This window comes from Pseudophryne corroboree, chromosome 8, assembly GCF_028390025.1.
Source record: "Pseudophryne corroboree isolate aPseCor3 chromosome 8, aPseCor3.hap2, whole genome shotgun sequence".
NCBI classification, from domain to species: Eukaryota; Metazoa; Chordata; class Amphibia; order Anura; family Myobatrachidae; genus Pseudophryne; species Pseudophryne corroboree.
The window spans coordinates 40099958-40123484 of NC_086451.1; positions in this window are offsets into that span (position 1 = coordinate 40099958).

Here is a 23527-nt window from a genome sequence, read left to right on the forward strand (position 1 = left end):
AGCAGTCTGGAAGGCAAAGGGATATGGCCAGGAGTCCTCAGGGCTCTGGACGGATGGACATGGTAAACCAGTGGCCCCCAGGGCATACCTTCCATGTCTGGCTGAAGCAGCTCACGGGCTGACTCATCTAGGCAAGGAGGGGATGTGCAAATTGGTAAGAGCATACTGGTGCGCCCCAGGATTCTCCTCTCATGCGGGTAAAAGAGCAATGTCATGCCTTACCTGTCTGAGAAAGAATATTGGAAAAGCAATACCTACAGAACCATCCCATATCCCACCTGCCGGCGGCCCTTTCCAGGTAATACAAATTGACTTCATTCAATTACCCCCATGTCGAAATTTGAAATATGTACTTGTTTGTATAGATGTTTTCTCGAATTGGGTCGAAGCTTTTCCAGCAGCTACAAATACCGCTATGTTTACAGCTAAGAAAATTGTGCAGGAATTTGTATGTAGATATGGTATCCCTAGAATCATTGAAAGTGATAGGGGTACCCATTTTACAGGTGATGTCTTTCAAGGAATGTGTAAGTTGATGGGAATTGATAGTAAGCTGCACACTCCGTACCGTCCACAGGCGAGTGCGAAGGTCGAAAGAGTGAACAGCACTATTAAAAATAAATTGAGTAAAGTAATGACAGAGACAGGATTGACGTGGCCAGAAGCTTTACCCATTGTTTTGTATAGCATCAGAACCACTCCCAGGTCCCCCCTTAATCTGTCTCCTTTTGAAATCTTGTTTGGTCGACAACCGCATGTCATGATTAACCCTCAGGATGATTTGAAATGTAACAATGAAGTAACTGTAAAGTACTTGATTAACATGAGTAAGCAGTTGAGGAGTCAAAATGATAATCTGAAGTTGGTGATTCCTGATCTACCAGGTAGTAATTGTCATGACATTGAACCTGGGGATTATGTAATGATACGAAATTTTCTACGCTCAGGTTGTCTTATTGATAGATGGGAAGGACCATACCAGGTCTTATTGACTAGCACCACAGCATTGAAGGTTGCTGAGAGAGAGACTTGGGTCCATTCATCCCACTGCAAAAAGGTTGCTGATCCAGAGAAGTCCCGTGATAAGGAACAGACGGTAGAGGTTGTATCACTAGAGTGTCTGTTCCAGGAGGACTGAGGCGGCACCTGAGCCTTGAAGACCGGAAGCAGTTGTCGACTCCCCTCTCCCTTTTATTGTTTTTCTCCACTTCCCAGCCCCTCTCCCTTAAAAATTTATTTTTCCCCCTTCTCATTCTTCTCTATTTCCTCCTCAAAGATGGACTTGCCCCAAGAGACTGTGATCCGGATTTTGATGTTAACCATGATGTTGACCAGAGCAGTCTGTTCCGGCGAGAGTACCATAGAGGTCGAAAGAGGTTCTGGAATGGGTTCCGATTATGATGATGGAGGCGTAGTTTTCCAAGATCAACCAAACCAACAAGCAAAGGCGAGTATCAGAAAATGATCCGATAGAAGAAATTGTGATGGATTGTTAGCTGAAGAAAATTGTATCTGTAGGCTCTGTGATAATCTGGTTGAAGATGGATGCATAAAGAAATGCCAATCTAGTTTTAATATCCATATGGACCGGCATCCATTGAGTGACTATCACTCCTTAGTGGGTAACGTGTTAAACCAAACAGATTGTTGGGTATGCTCTCAAGTACCTCAGGGTCACAGCAAATCAGGGCTAGTACCATTTCCTTTAACGTTAGGGGAGGTACTTGAGCTAAATGGTGGGAGACCGGTGGATCGGAGGTTTAACATCTCCAGCCCTCCTAGTTTGAAGCTCCACCAATACCATGTGGATAGGTCCCTCTTATGTTTCAACATCTCCAATCCCAGAAAACCGGGAAATTGGGAAGTGTCGTGGAGCAACCTTACCATGACCTTTTCACACAGAGCAGATAGAATGCCTACAGATACAGAGCTCGTACGCCACATAGCCAGTAGAGGAAAATCTTTTCGGTATCGATATACCTTAGGAAATAGGATTACTAGAGTTGGAGAGGTATCACCAGGATACTGTGCACATATCGTACAAACTGATACGTGCATTAAGCAGTTGGAAGAATTAGGGTCTGGAGATTTCACCTGGAAGGTTTGTAACATGGTCATGTCCTTCTCCGTCCCTTATGTTCTCCCCGATGACGCATATTTCATATGCGGGAGAAAGGCGTACAAGTGGCTTGCCCCAAACTCTGAAGGATTGTGTTATATTGGAAAAGTATTGCCTGAAGTGATGACTGTTACACATGACAAAATGAAGGACATACACCGTGGTGCCCAAGCTCCTTATACTCACACTCATTACGAGCACCGAGTTAAAAGACAACTGTCAGAAAGGTTAGAGCATCCGGCCTCTGATCTTATCCATGAATCCACCGGGATTCAGGTTCTGGTAGCGTTAGATTTCACTCGCACCGCTCGAGGTGTGATGAATTATAGATACATTTCCGCACTCGCCAATTTGTTAGATAATATCACTGAAATGTATGATGACACGTTTAGATACACTGGAAGAGAACTTCAAGCTTACAAAACAGAACTAGTTCAGCATAGGATGGTTCTTAATTATCTTACAGCAGTAACAGGCGGATATTGTGTTACATTGGCAACACAGTACGGCATAAAGTGTTGCACGTATATCACAAATAGCACCGAGGATCCGGTAGAGGTCATAGACCAAAAGATGGACGATATTCTCCAATTGAAGTGGGAATTTCGTCGAAAACACAATCTCACCCTTGCTGCTGTAGGTAATGAGCTGACTGGTTGGGTGTCATGGTTGAACCCGCGAAATTGGTTCTCCGGTTTAGGAGACTGGGCTCAAGGAGTCATAATGGATGTTGGAAAGTTTCTACTATGTATCTTGGGTGTCGTTATATCGATTGGATTGATATTTAGATGCGGGCAGGCTTTAATGAGGTGCAAACAAAGTACAAGAGTGATGAGCTTGAGGAGCGAGGAAACTGTAATTAACCTGGATTTGATTTATGACCCAATGATAGAAACCAGAATGTGATGAAAATGCGATTATACGGTCCGTTTCTTTCACCTGTTTTTCTGCTTTTCTCCAAGATACAAAGACCCCCTTGGACGAGGAAGTTGACGAGACGCTATACAGACAACAGACAAGCACCAAAGAAGAAGATTTGACAACTTTAAATATGGACACTTGATGAACTTTGCCATGGATCCCCAGTTTCCCTAGTATTTTTAAACTCACGCTAGCCCAACATTTTTGTAAATCTGATGGCACTGACAAAGCTTGTTGCTCATGCCTAAGGAGCAAAACAGCGCAAAGAAGACGACTCTCAACAGATACCGAACACAACTTCAACAACAGATGTACATTTCCCTGACATAGAATATCATTGCATTTTTCGTAAGTGTTCTTTATCTTCATCTCTACAACCCTCAGGTAACGACACACATAGACGATAGGGAATACAGGCACAGATATTAGCAACCACATACCTCCCCCATTCATGTATCATCAACTAAAATGTGCATCCCCATTTTGTTACAACCACAGCCGAAATGAGCTCGGTAGAGTTTGACAGCCCATCCACAGACCTGTACCACAGGATAAGAAGGAATTCAAATGTATACTTCGCAATACCTCGAAGCTTGATTTACCACACGTACGGCACGATGATACATGACCCTCCAAACATGGACTCATACACACATGCTTCTACTTTCTCACTAGGTCATACCCTCTTCACACCTACTCCACTCTTCTCCCCTACCCAACCATGGAAATCAATTAACCCCTGACTTACATTTTTCTCCTTAAATATTTTAGAAGGTGGCAGTTATTATTGACTGCCAAAGGGTGGACTGTCAAAGTCAGAAAAATGTCTCTATGCACGTTGCCATATTTGCACCGCACACTGATCCGCGCTGCGCATGCGTACGCTCTCCCGTGAAGGCGCATACCCGCAATAGCGTGCACTCGCAGGCGCGGTATGCGTATTTACGGTAGAGTTTATGTAGTCGTAGCGTGCGACTCATTCGTTACAAATGTTCACAATTAATGTAGTTTGTAGATCATGGTCACCTTGATAGATTCTGAAAGTCTGGTTAAAATAGAAGGTCCCTGTTTAAAGGAATCCCTCTTTGTATTGTACGAAGGGTCTGACAGGAATCATACAGCAGTGTTTGGTACCCATCGGAAGAGTATTTAATTAGTAATATTCCGGTGTTGGTTTGGAGCGTATTAATCGCTCGTGCGAATAGTTATGGACATAAGAAGTTTATGTCCATTTCTATTATTTACACATACTCAGGTATGCGGCGGGAAACCCAGTTTCCCACCCACCTGAGCTGTTGGAAATCGTCACAGCCCACCTGTATGAATCACCCTATGACCTTTTGTTATGATGCAGGGCCGAATTCCTTCGGCCAATGGACAATGGGATTGTAGGACCATGAGATTGCATTGTGTGTGGGGCATAAATAGGCAGGCCGACCACATCCAACTCTCACTCTCTCATCAACGGTTATCTGCTGATAGCCGGGAGCTGGATATCGAGGCGCAGGCGATCATACCCTTTGTGCGTAAGTTTCTCTCCGTAATCATTGTCTTTCTGTGAGCCAATCTCTCTCTCTCTCTCTCTCTCTCTCTCTCTCTCTGTTCTGTTCTCTCATATCTCCCCTAGACTAGGCTAGTATTGTATTGTATTAGATAGTATTGTATTGTATTGCATTTAGGTCAGTGTAGTATTGTCTTTTTGTATTTATTGTTTAGTTCTGTGGTTAGGAAGTCTCTGTTATATTGTAGTGTATCATTTGTACTGTTATCCCCTTTTTCAAATATATTAGATATAATACAGTTAATAGGCTTTGGAACCTAAACCAGTATCTGTGTATTTTCTATAGTGTTAAGTGTTCACTTGAGCGTCGGTGACGCTCAAGCAGCTTTGTAGTTAGTCAGGTTACACAAGGTTGCACTTACACCCTGTATTCACATTAAGTTATTCTGTGTATTTCATTGGTATAAGGTTTAAACATTAAGGTATAGCGTTGTGAGCGTCTGCGCCGCTGGTGACCTCCTCGTGGTCTCGAGCGTATGCTACGCCATAGCGAATCATTACTCTAGTCATAACCAATAACGTGTCCTGTGATCACTGGGCCGTGAGCGAACGTGACGCTTGAGCGTCTCGCCTACGGCGGAGCGATCGTTACGCAAATAGCGTACCCTTACGGTACTTCTTAAGCAAACAGCGTACAGTGTTCTTAGACTTCATAAAGGGTTGTTTATACGACAAAGGAATTTAGCATTGTCAATTGCAACCGCCGACACACTTGGGGGTAAATTTACTAAGGTCCCGATTTTGACCGAGATGCCGTTTTTTCATCAAAGTGTCATCTCGGTAATTTACTAAACTCAAATCACGGCAGTGATGAGGGCATTCGTAATATTTGGAAGTCCTAGGAAAAAATCACGAATGAATACACCATCGGTCAAAACGCGGCTGTTTAAGTATGAATCTCGGTCATTTACTAAGAAGTGCAAAGCAAAAAAAAACAAAACACTGCCGTGAAAAGTTACAACTCGTAAAAAAGTGCTTAAAAAAAACAGACCTGCTTTTTATATCCGTGATTGGATAGGCATGCACGGATCCATGAGATCCGTGCATGTATATCAGTGGGAAGGGGTGGGAAAGAGGTTATTTTCACCAAACAAATTGCGTGGGGTCCCCCCTCCTAAGCATAACCAGCCTCGGGCTCTTTGAGCCGATCCTGGTTGCAAAAATATGGGGGGGAAAATGACAGGGGTTCCCCCATATTTAAGCAACCAGCATCGGGCTCTGCGCCTGGTCCCAAAAATACGGGGGACAAAAAGAGTAGGGGTCCCCCGTATTTTTAAAACCAGCACCGGGCTCCACTAGCTGGACAGATAATGCCACAGCCGGGGGTCACTTTTATATAGTGCCCTGCGGCCGTGGCATCAAATATCCAACTAGTCACCCCTGGCCGGGGTACCCTGGGGGAGTGGGGACCCCTTCAATCAAGGGGTCCCCCCCCCAGCCACCCAAGGGCCAGGGGTGAAGCCCGAGGCTGTCCCCCCCCATCCAATTGGCTGCGGATGGTGGGCTGATAGCCTTTTTTGAAAATTAAAAGATATTGTTTTTAGTAGCAGTACTACAAGGCCCAGCAAGCCTCCCCCGCATGCTGGTACTTGGAGAACCACAAGTACCAGCATGCGGCGGAAAAACGGGCCCGCTGGTACCTGTAGTACTATTACTAAAAAAATACCCAAAAAAAGACAAGACACACACACCGTGAAAGTAAAGATTTATTACATACATGCACACAAACATACATACATACTTACCTTATGTTCACACGCAGGTCGGTCCTCTTCTCCAGTAGAATCCAAGGGGTACCTGTTGAATAAATTCTACTCACCAGATCCAGGGTCCCAGGGTCCTCGGGGCAACCATTTGTAATCCAGGTACTTGAATAAAATAACAAAACGGATACCCGAGCCACGAACTGAAAGGGGCCCCATGTTTTCACATGGGACTCCTTTCCCCGAATGCCAGAAACCCACTCTGACTTCTGTCTAAGTGGGTTTCTTCAGCCAATCAGGGAGCGCCACGTTGTAGCACTCTCCTGATCGGCTGTGTGCTCCTGTACTGAGTGACAGGCGGCACACGGCAGTGTTACAATGTAGCGCCTATGCGCTCCATTGTAACCAATGGTGGGAACTTTCTGCTCAGCGGTGACGTCACTTTAGGTCAACCGCAGGGCAGAAAGTTCCCACCATTGGTTACAATGGAGCGCATAGGCGCTACATTGTAACACTGCCGTGTGCCGCCTGTCACTCAGTACAGGAGCACACAGCCGATCAGGAGGGTGCTACAACGTGGCGCTCCCTGATTGGCTGAAGAAACCCACTTAGACAGAAGTCAGAGTGGGTTTCTGGCATTCGGGGAAAGGAGTCCCATGTGAAAACATGGGGCCCCTTTCAGTTCGTGGCTCGGGTATCCGTTTTGTTATTTTATTCAAGTACCTGGATTACAAATGGTTGCCCCGAGGACCCTGGGACCCTGGATCTGGTGAGTAGAATTTATTCAACAGGTACCCCTTGGATTCTACTGGAGAAGAGGACCGACCTGCGTGTGAACATAAGGTAAGTATGTATGTATGTTTGTGTGCATGTATGTAATAAATCTTTACTTTCACGGTGTGTGTGTCTTGTCTTTTTTTGGGTATTTTTTTAGTAATAGTACTACAGGTACCAGCGGGCCCGTTTTTCCGCCGCATGCTGGTACTTGTGGTTCTCCAAGTACCAGCATGCGGGGGAGGCTTGCTGGGCCTTGTAGTACTGCTACTAAAAACAATATCTTTTCATTTTCAAAAAAGGCTATCAGCCCCCCATCCGCAGCCAATTGGATGGGGGGGACAGCCTCGGGCTTCACCCCTTGCCCTTGGGTGGCTGGGGGGGGACCCCTTGATTGAAGGGGTCCCCACTCCCCCAGGGTACCCCGGCCAGGGGTGACTAGTTGGATATTTGATGCCACGGCCGCAGGGCACTATATAAAAGTGACCCCCGGCTGTGGCATTATCTGTCCAGCTAGTGGAGCCCGGTGCTGGTTTTAAAAATACGGGGGACCCCTACTCTTTTTGTCCCCCGTATTTTTGGAACCAGGACCAGGCGCAGAGCCCGATGCTGGTTGCTTAAATATGGGGGAACCCCTGTCAATTTTTTTCCCATATTTCTGCAACCAGGATCGGCTCAAAGAGCCCGAGGCTGGTTATGCTTAGGAGGGGGGACCCCACGCAATTTGTTTTTAAGTTTTACAGTGTTTATTGAAAAAAAAAATGAACCCCAGCACGGATCACACAGATCCGGCCGAGATTCATTTTGAAAAAGTCGGCAGTGTTTTGATAATCACTGCCGTAAAAAACTGGAAAAAAAAACGAATGACATCGACATCGGAAAACCCGAAAAGGCAAAATACGGCAGCTTAGTAAATTAGTCGTAATAAATTCAAAAAGTTGCAATTTTACACTGTCGATGTCATTCGTGATTGAACTTTGACCTCAAACGGGAAAACACGAATCTTAGTAAATTTACCCCTTGGACTCTCCTTGGGGATTTGTGATACCATCTTAGAACGCACAGTTCTTTGCTGTGCTTTTGCAGCTTAACTCTTATAATTTTTCTAGCGGGTGGATGAGGGCTTCCATCGTCAGGTGAAGCTGAACCACTAGTCATGAACATAGGCCAGGGCCTTAACCGTTCCTTGCCACTCCATGTTGTAAATGGCATATTGACAAGTTTACGTTTCTCCTCAGACCATTTAAATTTATTTTTTGGGGTCATTTCACTGAATTTTGGCTTTTTGGATTTTACATGCCCTCTACTATGACATTGGGCATCGGCCTTTGCAGACGACGTTGATGGCATTTTATCATCTATGTCATGACTAGTGGCAGCAGCTTCAGCACTAGGAGGAAGTGGTTCTTAATCTTTCCCTATTTTATCCTCCAAATTTTTGTTCTCCATTAATTTTCTGGAGTTATATAACATAATATGCGGCACAAGAGAGGGTACCCCTACACCAAACAGGGCAAAACCTGTAAAAAATTATTTGGATGAAATATTAATAGCCCCTTTATTTGGAGTAAATAATATTCAGCACAGAACAGTACCACTGGACCTATATGGCAGTACCACTGGACTGGACTTATAAGGCAGTACCACTGAACTAATACGGCTGTACCACTGGACTAATACGGCTGTACCACTGGACTAATACAGCAGTACCACTGGACTTATACGGCGGTACCACTGGACTTTTACTGCAGTACCACTAGACTGGATTTATATGGCAGTACCACTGGACTTATACGGCAGTATCACTGGACTTATACAGCAGTATCACTGGACTTATACAGCAGTATCACTGGACTTATACGGCAGTACCACCGGATTTATATGGCAGTATCACTGGACTTATACGGCAGTACCACTGGACTTAAACGACAGTACCACTGGACTTATACGGCAGTACCACTGGACTTAAACGACAGTACCACTGGACTTATATGGCAGTATCACTGGACTTATATGGCAGTACCACTGGACTTATATGGCAGTACCACTGGACTTATACGGCAGTACCACTGGACTTATACACCAGTATCACTGGACTGGATTTATACGGCAGTATCACTGGACTTATGCGGCAGTTCCACTGGACTGGACTTATACGGCAGCATCACTGGACTGGACTTATATGGCAGTACCACTGGACTTGTATGGCAGTATCACTGGACTTATACGGCAGTATCACTGGACTTATACGGCAGTACTACTGGACTTATATGGCAGTATCAATGGACTTATATGGCAGTACCAATGGACTTATACGGCAGTACCACTGGACCTAAACGGCAGTATCACTGGACTTATATGGCAGTATCAATGGACTTATATGGCAGTACCACTGGACTTATACGGCAGTACTACTGGACTTATACCGCAGTACCACTAGACTGGACTTATACGGCAGTATCACAAGACTTATACGGCAGCACCACTGGACTTATGGCAGCACAGTGACACCACCACTGGTGATGCAGGACAACACAGTACCACTGCAATGGACTTATACAACAGGACTGGACATATGGCAGCAGAGGACACCACCACTGCGACTAGACTGATGCAGCACAACACAGCACTGGAATGACACATAAGACAGAGCAGGTCGCCACACCACTTTCCCGCACAGACAGACACTGAGGAGAGAGACATGTCCTCTCGCTACACTTTCCAGGACTGGAGTGAAAATGGTGGCGACGCGGCTCCTTATATGGAATCCAAAACCCACAAGAATCCGACAGCAGGATGATGACATTTTTGCCTCGTTCTGGTTTCCGAGTCTGGCGGGAAGTCCCAAGCCGGACTCGGATCCGGGCTCGGAACGTGAAGTTCGGGGGGGTTCGGTTCTCAGAGAAACGAACCCGCTCATCTCTACTTAATACACAGTTATATGTGCATTTTTAAATAAATTGAATATACTATTTTGATATTCTATTAGTAGTATTGGCTGATGTGTGCACTTACTACCTTTATGTCTGTATAAAGATTAATAATCCCTATGTACAGTATATTGTATAAATATAATGTATGTATGAATACATACCTCCCAATTGCCCGAAATACAATGGGATAGTCCTGCTAATTGGACACTGTCCCACTGTCACAGGGTCCCATGGGGAGGGGAAGATTGGGAGAGCCAGTGATCATTGATGCTCTGCTCTGCAAATCAGCCGGTGATCACTGAATAGATGCCGTGTGCATGCGCACGGCATCTATAAGTGCAGGAAGGGTTATCCAAGGTCTGCCCAGCTGCTCAGGGAGCGCTGGGCATTCCCCAAAATGTTGAAAATGGGGGTTGCGGCACTAGGCCATGCCCCTCCACCCAAGGCCACACCCCTTTTTGGCTGTAGTTGTGCCTCCGGCATGACAGGTCCCGGGTCTGTAGCGCCAAAAGTTGGGAGGTATGTGAATACCATAACCCTAACCAGGGCCGGCGCTACCATTAGGCAGCTTTAGGCAGCTGCCTAGAGTGCCGGCCGCTGGAGGGCGGCCACTACTGTCCCCCCTACAACCCACAGGACCAATTTATTTAAATGTATTTTTGCGCGTTACGAAGGGCAGGGGAGTTTGGAGAGGCAGAAGCCGCCCGACTCCTCACCAGCAGCAGCCGCCCGCCCCCTCACCAACAGCAGCGCCAACCATGCGCTTATAGAGCTGGGGCAGTAACGGGAGCAGTGCCTCCCCACCAGTAGGAACAGTGCTAACCTGGCGGTTGGCAGTGGCGTAACTAGTCTACCACAGGTGCAGGGGATGCAGCTGCTATGTGGCCCCGGCTAACTCCATGGCCCGCGCATCTCCCCTGCACCCACTCACACTCGCACCGAGAACAAGAGACAGGCTGTCCGTGGCAGTACTAGAAGAGAAGGGGAGAGCAGTAGGGAGGGGGCGTGGCCATATGCAAAGCATTGCATATTTACAGGCCAGATACTGTACCTGAAGCTCCTCTGCAGTACCCGCCGAAGCCCCGCCCACCCGCGGCTCCTGGTGCCCCGCCCCCATTTTGGCTGAAGTCCTCCTATTCACCCTCCAGTGTCTGTTGGGAACCCTGGGCTCTGAAATTATGAGAAAAGGGCAGCTGCAGGGGCTGAGCTGCCTACAGGAGTACCTGTATACCAGAAATACCAGGGTGAAAAACGCATGGACTCCAGGCAGCTGTCAACGTCTGTGAGGTGATCTCTGCATGCATCCTACAGTTCAGTGCAACGCCTGGAGCTGCCTTACTCACACACGCTTCACCATAGCCTGACACACAAATGCTGCCCCATAGCCTGACACACACACGTTTCCCCATAGCCTGACACACACACACTGCCCCATACCCTGACACACACACACGCTGCCCCATAGCCTCACACACACACGCTGCCCCATAGCCTGACACACACACACTGCCTCATACCCTGACACACACACACGCTTCCCCATAGCCTCACACACACACACGCTTCCCCATGGCCTGTGACACACACGCTTCCCCATAGCCTGACACACACACGCTGCCCCATAGCCTGTGACACACACGCTTCCCCATAGCCTGACACACACACACGCTGCCCCATAGCCTGTGACACACACGCTGCCCCATAGCCTGTGACACACGCTTCCCCATAGCCTCACACACTCACGCTGCCCCATAGCCTCACACACACACACTGCCCCATAGCCACACACACACACGCTTCCCCATAGCCTCACACACACACGCTTCCCCATAGCCTCACACACACACGCTTCCCCATAGCCTCACACACACGCTTCCCCATAGCCTGACACACTCACGCTGCCCCATAGCCTCACACACACACACTACCCCATAGCCACACACACACACACACACGCTGCCCCATAGCCTCACACACTCACGCTGCCCCATAGCCTCACACACACACACACTACCCCATAGCCACACACACACACGCTTCCCCATAGCCTCACACACTCACGCTTCCCCATAGCCTGACACACACGGTGCCCGATAGCCTCACACACACACGCGGTGCCCGATAGCCTCACACACACACGCGGTGCCCGATAGCCTCACACACACACGCGGAGCCCGATAGCCTCACACACACACGAGGTGCCGATAGCCTCACACACACACGCGGTGCCCGATAGCCTCACACACACACACTGCCCCATAACCTGACACACACACGCTGCCCCATAGCCTGTGACACACACGCTTCCCCATAGCCTGTGACACTCACGCTTCCCCATGGCCTGTGACACACACACACTGCCCCATATCCTGACACACACACTGCCCCATAGCCTGACACACACACTGCCCCATAGCCTCACACACACACGCTGCCCCATAGTCTCACACACACACACACACACTGCCCCATAGCCTCACACACACACACACGCTTCCCCATAGCCTCACACACACACACACACACACACACACGCTTCCCCATAGCCTCACACTCACACGCTTCCCCACAGCCTGACACACACACGGTGCCCGATAGCCTCACACACACACACGGTGCCCGATAGCCTGACACACACACGCTGCCCCATAGCCTGACACACACACGCTGCCCCATAGCCTGACACACACACACGCTGCCCCATAGCCTGACACACACACACGCTGCCCCATAGCCTCACAAACACACACACGCTGCCCCATAGCCTGACACACACACGCTGCCCCATAGCCTGACACACACGCTGCCCCATAGCCTGACACACACGCTGCCCCATAGCCTGACACACACACGCTGCCCCATAGCCTGACACACACACGCTTCCCCATAGCCTGACACACACACGCTTCCCCATAGCCTGACACACACACGCTGCCCCATAGCCTGACACACACGCTGCCCCATAGCCTCACACACACACTGCCCCATAGCCACACACACACGCTGCCCCATAGCCTGACACACACACACGCTGCCCCATAGCCTGACACACACACGCTTCCCCATAGCCTGACACACACACGCTTCCCCATAGCCTGACACACACACGCTGCCCCATAGCCTGACACACACGCTGCCCCATAGCCTCACACACACACTGCCCCATAGCCAAACACACACGCTGCCCCATAGCCTGACACACACACACGCTGCCCCATAGCCTGACACACACACGCTTCCCCATAGCCTGACACACACACTGCCCCATAGCCTGACACACACACTGCCCCATAGCCTCACACACACGCTGCCCCATAGCCTCACACACACACGCTGCCCCATAGTCTCACACACACACACACACACACACTGCCCCATAGCCTCACACACACACACACACGCTTCCCCATAGCCTCACACACACACACACACACACACACACACACACACACACGCTTCCCCATAGCCTCACACACACACGCTTCCCCACAGCCTGACACACACACAGTGCCCGATAGCCTCACACACACACACGGTGCCCGATAGCCTGACACACACACGCTGCCCCATAGCCTGACACACACACGCTGCCCCATAGCCTGACACACACACACGCTGCCCCATAGCCTGACACACACACACGCTGCCCCATAGCCTCACAAACACACACACGCTGCCCCATAGCCTGACACACACACGCTGCCCCATAGCCTGACACACACGCTGCCCCATAGCCTGACACACACGCTGCCCCATAGCCTGACACACACACGCTGCCCCATAGCCTGACACACACACGCTTCCCAATAGCCTGACACACACACGCTTCCCCATAGCCTGACACACACACGCTGCCCCATAGCCTGACACACACGCTGCCCCATAGCCTCACACACACACTGCCCCATAGCCACACACACACGCTGCCCCATAGCCTGACACAAACACACGCTGCCCCATAGCCTGACACACACACGCTTCCCCATAGCCTGACACACACGTTGCCCCATAGCCTCACAAACACACATACGCTGCCCAATAGCCTCACAAACACACACACGCTGCCCCATAGCCTCACAAACACACACACACGTTGCCCCATAGCCTGACACACACACACGCTGCCCCATAGCCTGACACACACACACGCTGCCCCATAGCCTGACACACACACACGCTGCCCCATGTGATAGGTGTAGTCAGATTGTCAGGAGGTGTACAGTATTCAAACCAACAGGACATGGGTCAAAATAACTGAGGTACTAATTGTGGGGGGGATTCAGAGCTGATCGTAGATGTGCTAAATTTAGCTCATCTACGATCAGATTCTCAGACATGTGGGGGGACGCCCAGCACAGAGCTAGTCCGCCCCGCATGTCTGGCACTATCCCCCCACAAGGGTGCAAAAGCATTGCACAGCGGCTGCGTGTGACGTATGGATGGAGGCAGTGTATATATGTATGTATGTATAGAAGCAGTGTGTGGACATATATATGTATGTATGTATGTATGTATGTATGAATGCGGCAGTGTATGGATGTATATATGTATGTATGAAATCGGCAGTGTATGTATGTATGTATAGAAGCAGTGTATGGATGTATATATGTATGTATGAATGCGGCAGTGTATGGATGTATATATGTATGTATGAATGCGGCAGTGTATGGATGTATGTATGTATGAATGCAACAGTGTATGGATGTATATATGTATGTATGAATGCGGCAGTGTATGGATGTATATATGTATGTATGCGGCAGTGTATGGATGTATGAAAGCGGCCGTGTATGTATGTATGAAAGCGGCAGTATATGTATGTATGAATGCGGCAGTGTATGGATGTATATATGTATGTATGAATGCGGCAGTGTATGGATGTATATATGTATGTATGAATGCGACAGTGTATGGATGTATATATGTATGTATGTATGAATGCGGCAGTGTATGGATGTATGAAAGCGGCCGTGTATGTATGTATGTATAGAAGCAGTGTATGGATGTATATATGTATGTATGAATGCGGCAGTGTATGGATGTATATATGTATGTATGAATGCGGCAGTGTATGGATGTATATATGTATGTATGAATGCGGCAGTGTATGGATGTATATATGTATGTATGAATGCGTCAGTGTATGGATGTATGAAAGCGGCCGTGTATGTATGTATGAATGCTGCAGTGTATGGATGTATATATGTATGTATGAATGCGACAGTGTATGGATGTATATATGTATGTATGAAAGCGGCAGTGTATGTATGTATGAATGCTGCAGTGTATAGATGTATATATGTATGTATGAATGCGGCAGTGTATGGATGTATATATGTATGTATGAAAGCGGCAGTGTATGTATGTATGAATGCTGCAGTGTATGGATGTATATATGTATGTATGAATGCGGCAGTGTATGGATGTATATATGTATGTATGAAAGCGGCAGTGTATGTATGTATGAAAGCGGCAGTGTATGGATGTATATATAGAAGCAGTGTATGGATGTATATATGTATGTATGTATGAATGCGGCAGTGTATGGATGTATATATGTATGAGAGAGGCAGTGTATGTATGTATATATATATGAGAGGGGCATTGTAATGTATGTATGTATAGAAGCAGTGTATGGATGTATATATGTATGTATGAATGTGGCAGTGTATGGATGTATATATATATGTATGAATGCGGCAGTGTATGGATGTATATATGTATGTATGAATGCGGCAGTGTATGTATGTATGAAAGCGGCAGTGTATGTATGTATGAATGCGGCAGTGTATGGATGTATATATGTATGTATGAATGCGGCAGTGTATGGATGTATATATGTATGTATGCGGCAGTGTATGGATGTATGAAAGCGGCAGTATATGTATGTATGAATGTGGCAGTGTATGGATGTATATATGTATGTATGAATGTGGCAGTGTATGGATGTATATATGTATGTATGAATGTGGCAGTGTATGGATGTATATATGTATGTATGAATGCGACAGTGTATGGATGTATATATGTATGTATGAATGCGGCAGTGTATGTATGTATGAAAGCGGCAGTGTATGTATGTATGAATGCGGCAGTGTATGGATGTATATATGTATGTATGTAAAGAAGCAGTGTATGGATGTATATATGTATGTATGAAAGCGGCAGTGTATGTATGTATGAAAGCGGCAGTGTATGTATGTATGAATGCGGCAGTGTATGGATGTATATATGTATGTATGAATGCTGCAGTGTATGGATGTATATATGTATGTATGAATGCTGCAGTGTATGGATGTATATATGTATGTATGAATGCGGCAGTGTATGGATGTATATATGTATGTATGAAAGCGGCAGTGTATGTATGTTTGAAAGCGGCAGTGTATGGATGTATATATAGAAGCAGTGTATGGATGTATATATGTATGTATGTATGAATGCGGCAGTGTATGGATGTATATATGTATGAGAGAGGCAGTGTATGTATGTATATATATATGAGAGGGGCATTGTAATGTATGTATGTATAGAAGCAGTGTATGGATGTATATATGTATGTATGAATGCGGCAGTGTATGGATGTATATATGTATGTATGAATGCGGCAGTGTATGGACGTATATATATATGTATGAAAGCGGCAGTGTATGTATGTATGTATAGAAGCAGTGTATGGATGTATATATGTATGTATGAATGCGGCAGTGTATGGATGTATATATGTATGTATGAATGCGGCAGTGTATGGATGTATATATGTATGTATGAATGTGGCAGTGTATGGATGTATATATGTATGTATGAATGCGGCAGTGTATGGACGTATATATGTATGTATGAAAGCGGCAGTGTATGTATGTATGTATGTATGTATGTATAGAAGCAGTGTATGGATGTATATATGTATGTATGAATGCGGCAGTGTATAGATGTATATATGTATGTATGAATGCGGCAGTGTATGGATGTATATATGTATGTATGAATGCGGCAGTGTATGGATGTATATATGTATGTATGAATGCGGCAGTGTATGGATGTATATATGTATGTATGAATGCGGCAGTGTATGGACGTATATATGTATGTATGAAAGCGGCAGTGTATGTATGTATGTATAGAAGCAGTGTATGGATGTATATATATATGTATGAATGCGGCAGTGTATGGATGTATATATGTATGTATGAATGCGGCAGTGTATGGATGTATATATATATGTATGAATGCGGCAGTGTATGGATGTATATATGTATGTATGTAAAGAAGCAGTGTATGGATGTATATATGTATGTATGAAAGCGGCAGTGTATGTATGTATGTATGAAAGCGGCAGTGTATGTATGTATGAATGCGGCAGTGTATGGATGTATATATGTATGTATGAATGCTGCAGTGTATGGATGTATATATGTATGTATGAATGCTGCAGTGTATGGATGTATATATGTATGTATGAATGCGGCAGTGTATGGATGTATATATGTATGCATGAAAGCGGCAGTGTATGTATGTATGAAAGCGGCAGTGTATGGATGTATATATAGAAGCAGTGTATGGATGTATATATGTATGTATGTATGAATGCGGCAGTGTATGGATGTATATATGTATGAGAGAGGCAGTGTATGTATGTATATATATATGAGAGGGGCATTGTAATGTATGTATGTATGTATAGAAGTAGTGTATGGATGTATATATGTATGTATGAATGCGGCAGTGTATGGATGTATATATGTATGTATGAATGCGGCAGTGTATGGACGTATATATGTATGTATGAAAGCGGCAGTGTATGTATGTATGTATAGAAGCAGTGTATGGATGTATATATGTATGTATGAATGCGGCAGTGTATGGATGTATATATGTATGTATGAATGCGGCAGTGTATGGATGTATATATGTATGTATGAATGTGGCAGTGTATGGATGTATATATGTATGTATGAATGCGGCAGTGTATGGACGTATATATGTATGTATGAAAGCGGCAGTGTATGTATGTATGTATGTATGTATAGAAGCAGTGTATGGATGTATATATGTATGTATGAATGCGGCAGTGTATGGATGTATATATGTATGTATGAATGCGGCAGTGTATGGATGTATATATGTATGTATGAATGCGGCAGTGTATGGATGTATATATGTATGTATGAATGCGGCAGTGTATGGATGTATATATGTATGCATGAATGCGGCAGTGTATGGACGTATATATGTATGTATGAAAGCGGCAGTGTATGTATGTATGTATAGAAGCAGTGTATGGATGTATATATATATGTATGAATGCGGCAGTGTATGGATGTATATATGTATGTATGAATGCGGCAGTGTATGGATGTATATATATATGTATGAATGCGGCAGTGTATGGATGTATATATATATGTATGAATGCGGCAGTGTATGGATGTATATATGTATGTATGAATGCGGCAGTGTATGGATGTATATATGTATGTATGAATGCGGCAGTGTATGGATGTATATATGTATGTATGAATGTGGCAGTGTATGGATGTATATATGTATGTAGGAATGCGGCAGTGTATGTATGTATGTATGTATGATGTATGTATGTATGTATAGAAGCAGTGTATGGATGTATATATGTATGTATTAATGCGGCAGTGTATGGATGTATATATGTATGTATGAATGCGGCAGTGTATGGATGTATATATGTATGTATGAATGCGGCAGTGTATGGATGTATATATGTATGTGTGAATGTGGCAGTGTATGGATGTATATATGTATGTAGGAATGCGGCAGTGTATGTATGTATGTATGTATAGAAGCAGTGTATGGATGTATATATGTATGTATGAATGCGGCAGTGTATGGATGTATATATGTATGTATGAATGCAGCAGTGTATGGATGTATATATGTATGTATGAAAGCGGCAGTGTATGTATGATAGAGGCAGTATATGGATGTATGTATATATGTATGAATGCGGCAGTGTATGGATGTATATATGTATGTATGAATGTGGCAGTGTATGGATGTATATATATATGTATGTATGAATGCGGCAGTGTATGGATGTATATATGTATGTATGAATGTGGCAGTGTATGGATGTATATATGTATGTATGAATGCGGCAGTGTGTGGACGTATATATGTATGTATGTATGAATGCGGCAGTGTATGGATGTATATATGTATGTATGAATGTGGCAGTGTATGGATGTATATATGTATGTATGAATGTGGCAGTGTATGGATGTATATATGTATGTATGAATGCGGCAGTGTATGGATGTATATATGTATGTATGAATGCGGTAGTGTATGTATATATATATGTATGTATGTATGTATGTATGTATGTATGTATGTATGAAAGCGGCAGTGTATGTATGATAGAGGCAGTATATGGATGTATATATGTATGAATGCGGCAGTATATGGATGTATATATGTATGTATGAATGTGGCAGTGTATGGATGTATATATGTATGTATGAATGCGGCAGTGTATGGATGTATATATGTATGTATGAATGTGGCAGTGTATGGATGTATATATGTATGTATGAATGCGGCAGTGTGTGGACGTATATATGTATGTATGTATGAATGCGGCAGTGTATGGATGTATATATGTATGTATGAATGTGGCAGTGTATGGATGTATATATGTATGTATGAATGTGGCAGTGTATGGATGTATATATGTATGTATGAATGTGGCAGTGTATGGATGTATATATGTATGTATGAATGCGGCAGTGTATGGATGTATATATGTATGTATGAATGTGGCAGTGTATGGATGTATATATGTATGTAGGAATGCGGCAGTGTATGTATGTATGTATGATGTATGTATGTATGTATAGAAGCAGTGTATGGATGTATATATGTATGTATTAATGCGGCAGTGTATGGATGTATATATGTATGTATGAATGCGGCAGTGTATGGATGTATATATGTATGTATGAATGCGGCAGTGTATGGATGTATATATGTATGTATGAATGTGGCAGTGTATGGATGTATATATGTATGTAGGAATGCGGCAGTGTATGTATGTATGTATGTATAGAAGCAGTGTATGGATGTATATATGTATGTATGAATGCGGCAGTGTATGGATGTATATATGTATGTATGAATGCGGCAGTGTATGGATGTATATATGTATGTATGAAAGCGGCAGTGTATGTATGATAGAGGCAGTATATGGATGTATGTATATATGTATGAATGCGGCAGTGTATGGATGTATATATGTATGTATGAATGTGGCAGTGTATGGATGTATATATATATGTATGTATGAATGCGGCAGTGTATGGATGTATATATGTATGTATGGATGTGGCAGTGTATGGATGTATATATGTATGTATGAATGCGGCAGTGTGTGGACGTATATATGTATGTATGTATGAATGCGGCAGTGTATGGATGTATATATGTATGTATGAATGTGGCAGTGTATGGATGTATATATGTATGTATGAATGTGGCAGTGTATGGATGTATATATGTATGTATGAATGCGGCAGTGTATGGATGTATATATGTATGTATGAATGCGGTAGTGTATGTATATATGTATGTATGTATGTATGTATGTATGTATGTATGTATGAAAGCGGCAGTGTATGTATGATAGAGGCAGTATATGGATGTATATATGTATGAATGCGGCAGTATATGGATGTATATATGTATGTATGAATGTGGCAGTGTATGGATGTATATATGTATGTATGAATGCGGCAGTGTATGGATGTATATATGTATGTATGAATGTGGCAGTGTATGGATGTATATATGTATGTATGAATGCGGCAGTGTGTGGACGTATATATGTATGTATGTATGAATGCGGCAGTGTATGGATGTATATATGTATGTATGAATGTGGCAGTGTATGGATGTATATATGTATGTATGAATGTGGCAGTGTATGGATGTATATATGTATGTATGAATGTGGCAGTGTATGGATGTATATATGTATGTATGAATGTGGCAGTGTATGGATGTATATATGTATGTAGGAATGCGGCAGTGTATGTATGTATGTATGAAAGCGGCAGTGTATGTATGATAGAGGCAGTATATGGATGTATATATGTATGAGAGAGGCAGTGTATGCATGATAGAGGCAGTGTATGGATGTATATATGTATGATAGAGGCAGTGTATGGATGTATATATGTATGAGAGAGGCAGTGTATGCATGTATATCTATATGAAAGGGGCAGTGTATGGATGTATAATATATGTATGAAAGGGGCAGTGTGTGTATGTATGTATGTATGTATGTTTGATAGACGGGGTGTAGTATGAGTGACCAGCGGCCGGGATCCCGACCGCCAGCATACCGACCGCCGGCATACTGACAGCTGGGTGAGCGCTAATGAGCCCCTTGCGGGCATGCTATTTATTCTCCCTCCAGGGGGGTCGTGGACCCCCAAGAGGGAGAATATGTGTCGGCATGCCGGCTGTCGGGATCCTGGCCGGCAGCATACTGAAGACCACCCGATAGAGGCAGTGCATGGATGTATGTATGGACTTAGAGAGACAGTGGATGCATGTAAGTATGAGAGAGGCAGTGTATGGATGACGTGTATACAGTATGTATGTATGTAAGTATGAGAGAGGCAGTGTATGGATGACGTGTATACAGTATGTATGTATGTATGTAAGTATGAGAGAGGCAGTGTATGGATGACGTATATATGTATGTATGAGAGAGAGAATGAAATAGAAAGAGATAGGTAGCTGGGTAGGGTGCCAGGATCTGGGAAGGGGGTGCCACTGAGTGTACCTGTCAAATAATTAAGGATGTCTTTGAGAGATACATCCTTGTTGTACTCATTGCAGTCAGACAGCTGGGAGATGTATAAGACACCGCCGTACAGTGTCTCAAAGCTTCACTTCCTGAGCCAGGAACTAGTACAGTGTTTGTAGTCACCAACTACTGTACCAAGGGTCACAGTGCCAGTAGCCTCCAAATATCCAGAGGCAGAAATGAGCACAGCACGGTACCCGTAATCTCCATCCACCCAGCGCCAAGAACGAACATAGTGCCTGTAATCATCAACTGCCCATAATTAGGAACTAACTCAGTACCAGAACCAGGAGGACCTACACATCCACTGACCTGTAGCCATGACGTAGCACAGTCACCAGCTACCCAACATCAGGCCCTAGCACATAGAGCCTGACTCAGAGGCACATGCAATACACCGCCTCTGCATTTTCACCTTACTGACTGGGGAAGTGGGTAATTGATGGTGTTGGGGGGCAGTAGGTAGAAGTTCTGCCTAGGGTACCAAGTAACCTTGCACCGGCCCTGACCCCACCTGAAAATGGGTAAAAACAGAGATACACAATGATGGAAGATGGATTTCAGATGCACATTTTCAAATGGTGCTGCCATTTTGGTTTTCCAGGAGTGGCTACAGAGGCTGGCTGGCAAACTGTAGCCTTCCATAAGGAGTTGTGTCCTTACAAGGAAGTATGAGGTATAGAACAGAGGGACTGAAATGTCTGAGGGCATGACAGTCATGCAGGTGTTGTGGCTAACATTTTAGGCAGTGCTAGGCCTCTCCCCCACTAACCAGCCCAACATTAACTCAATAGTACCCATATTTAATATGGCCTCCCTCTCTTTTTTTCTTCCCAAACGTAATTCCACATTCAAGTAATTGCCCCCAACATACCCAGCATTTACACTTATAGTCACCCTATGCATGTGTAGTGTCAAACCTACCAGTTGAAGCTTTTGCTGCTAATAATTTAATTACGCGGTGAATGGGTCAGGGCACAGGCGTATTAAGAGAGGAGGGGGTCCATGTGCAGTCATTGACAGGACCCCCTCTACTAGAAGAGGCACAGGTTTTGGGGAAAATGGCTGCTGTGCAGTTCTCCTGGTGATTTTGCATCGCTGCTGCCGCTGCTGCTGACGTGGTACTCTGGAGAGGCTAGTATAGAAAAAAATGGGTGCGGTGTGGGCCCTTCTAGGCCGCGGGGGCCCGTGTGAACCACACACATTGCATCTATTAGAGATACACCATTGGGACAGTCAGTGGTAGGGCTCCCGGGGACGAGTTCGGAATGATATACCGCTCGTCGTGATGCCGGCGGTCATATGACTGACACCGGCATCCCGACTTTGACGATTCCGTCATCAGAGGGTGTAAGTATCTTTACCCCCTCCCTAACCCTAACCCTCTGGAGGACTAAACCCAATCGCATCCCCTGGGGACAGCTGCTTTCCAGAGCTGATGTCCCAGCACCAGAGCAATTCAATATTGCAACTCATGGCGAGTCCATACATATTTAACAAGGGGCTTTAAGGGCAAAATGATGAATATGCCCCTATACGAAATATCATGACATGCATGATGGCAGGAGAAAAATTATTGGGGAAGCGGTATGACATCACTAGAGAACACGAATCACTAGAGAACACGACCAGCGCTGTAGATCTGGAAAAGTCAAAAGGGAAGAAGACACA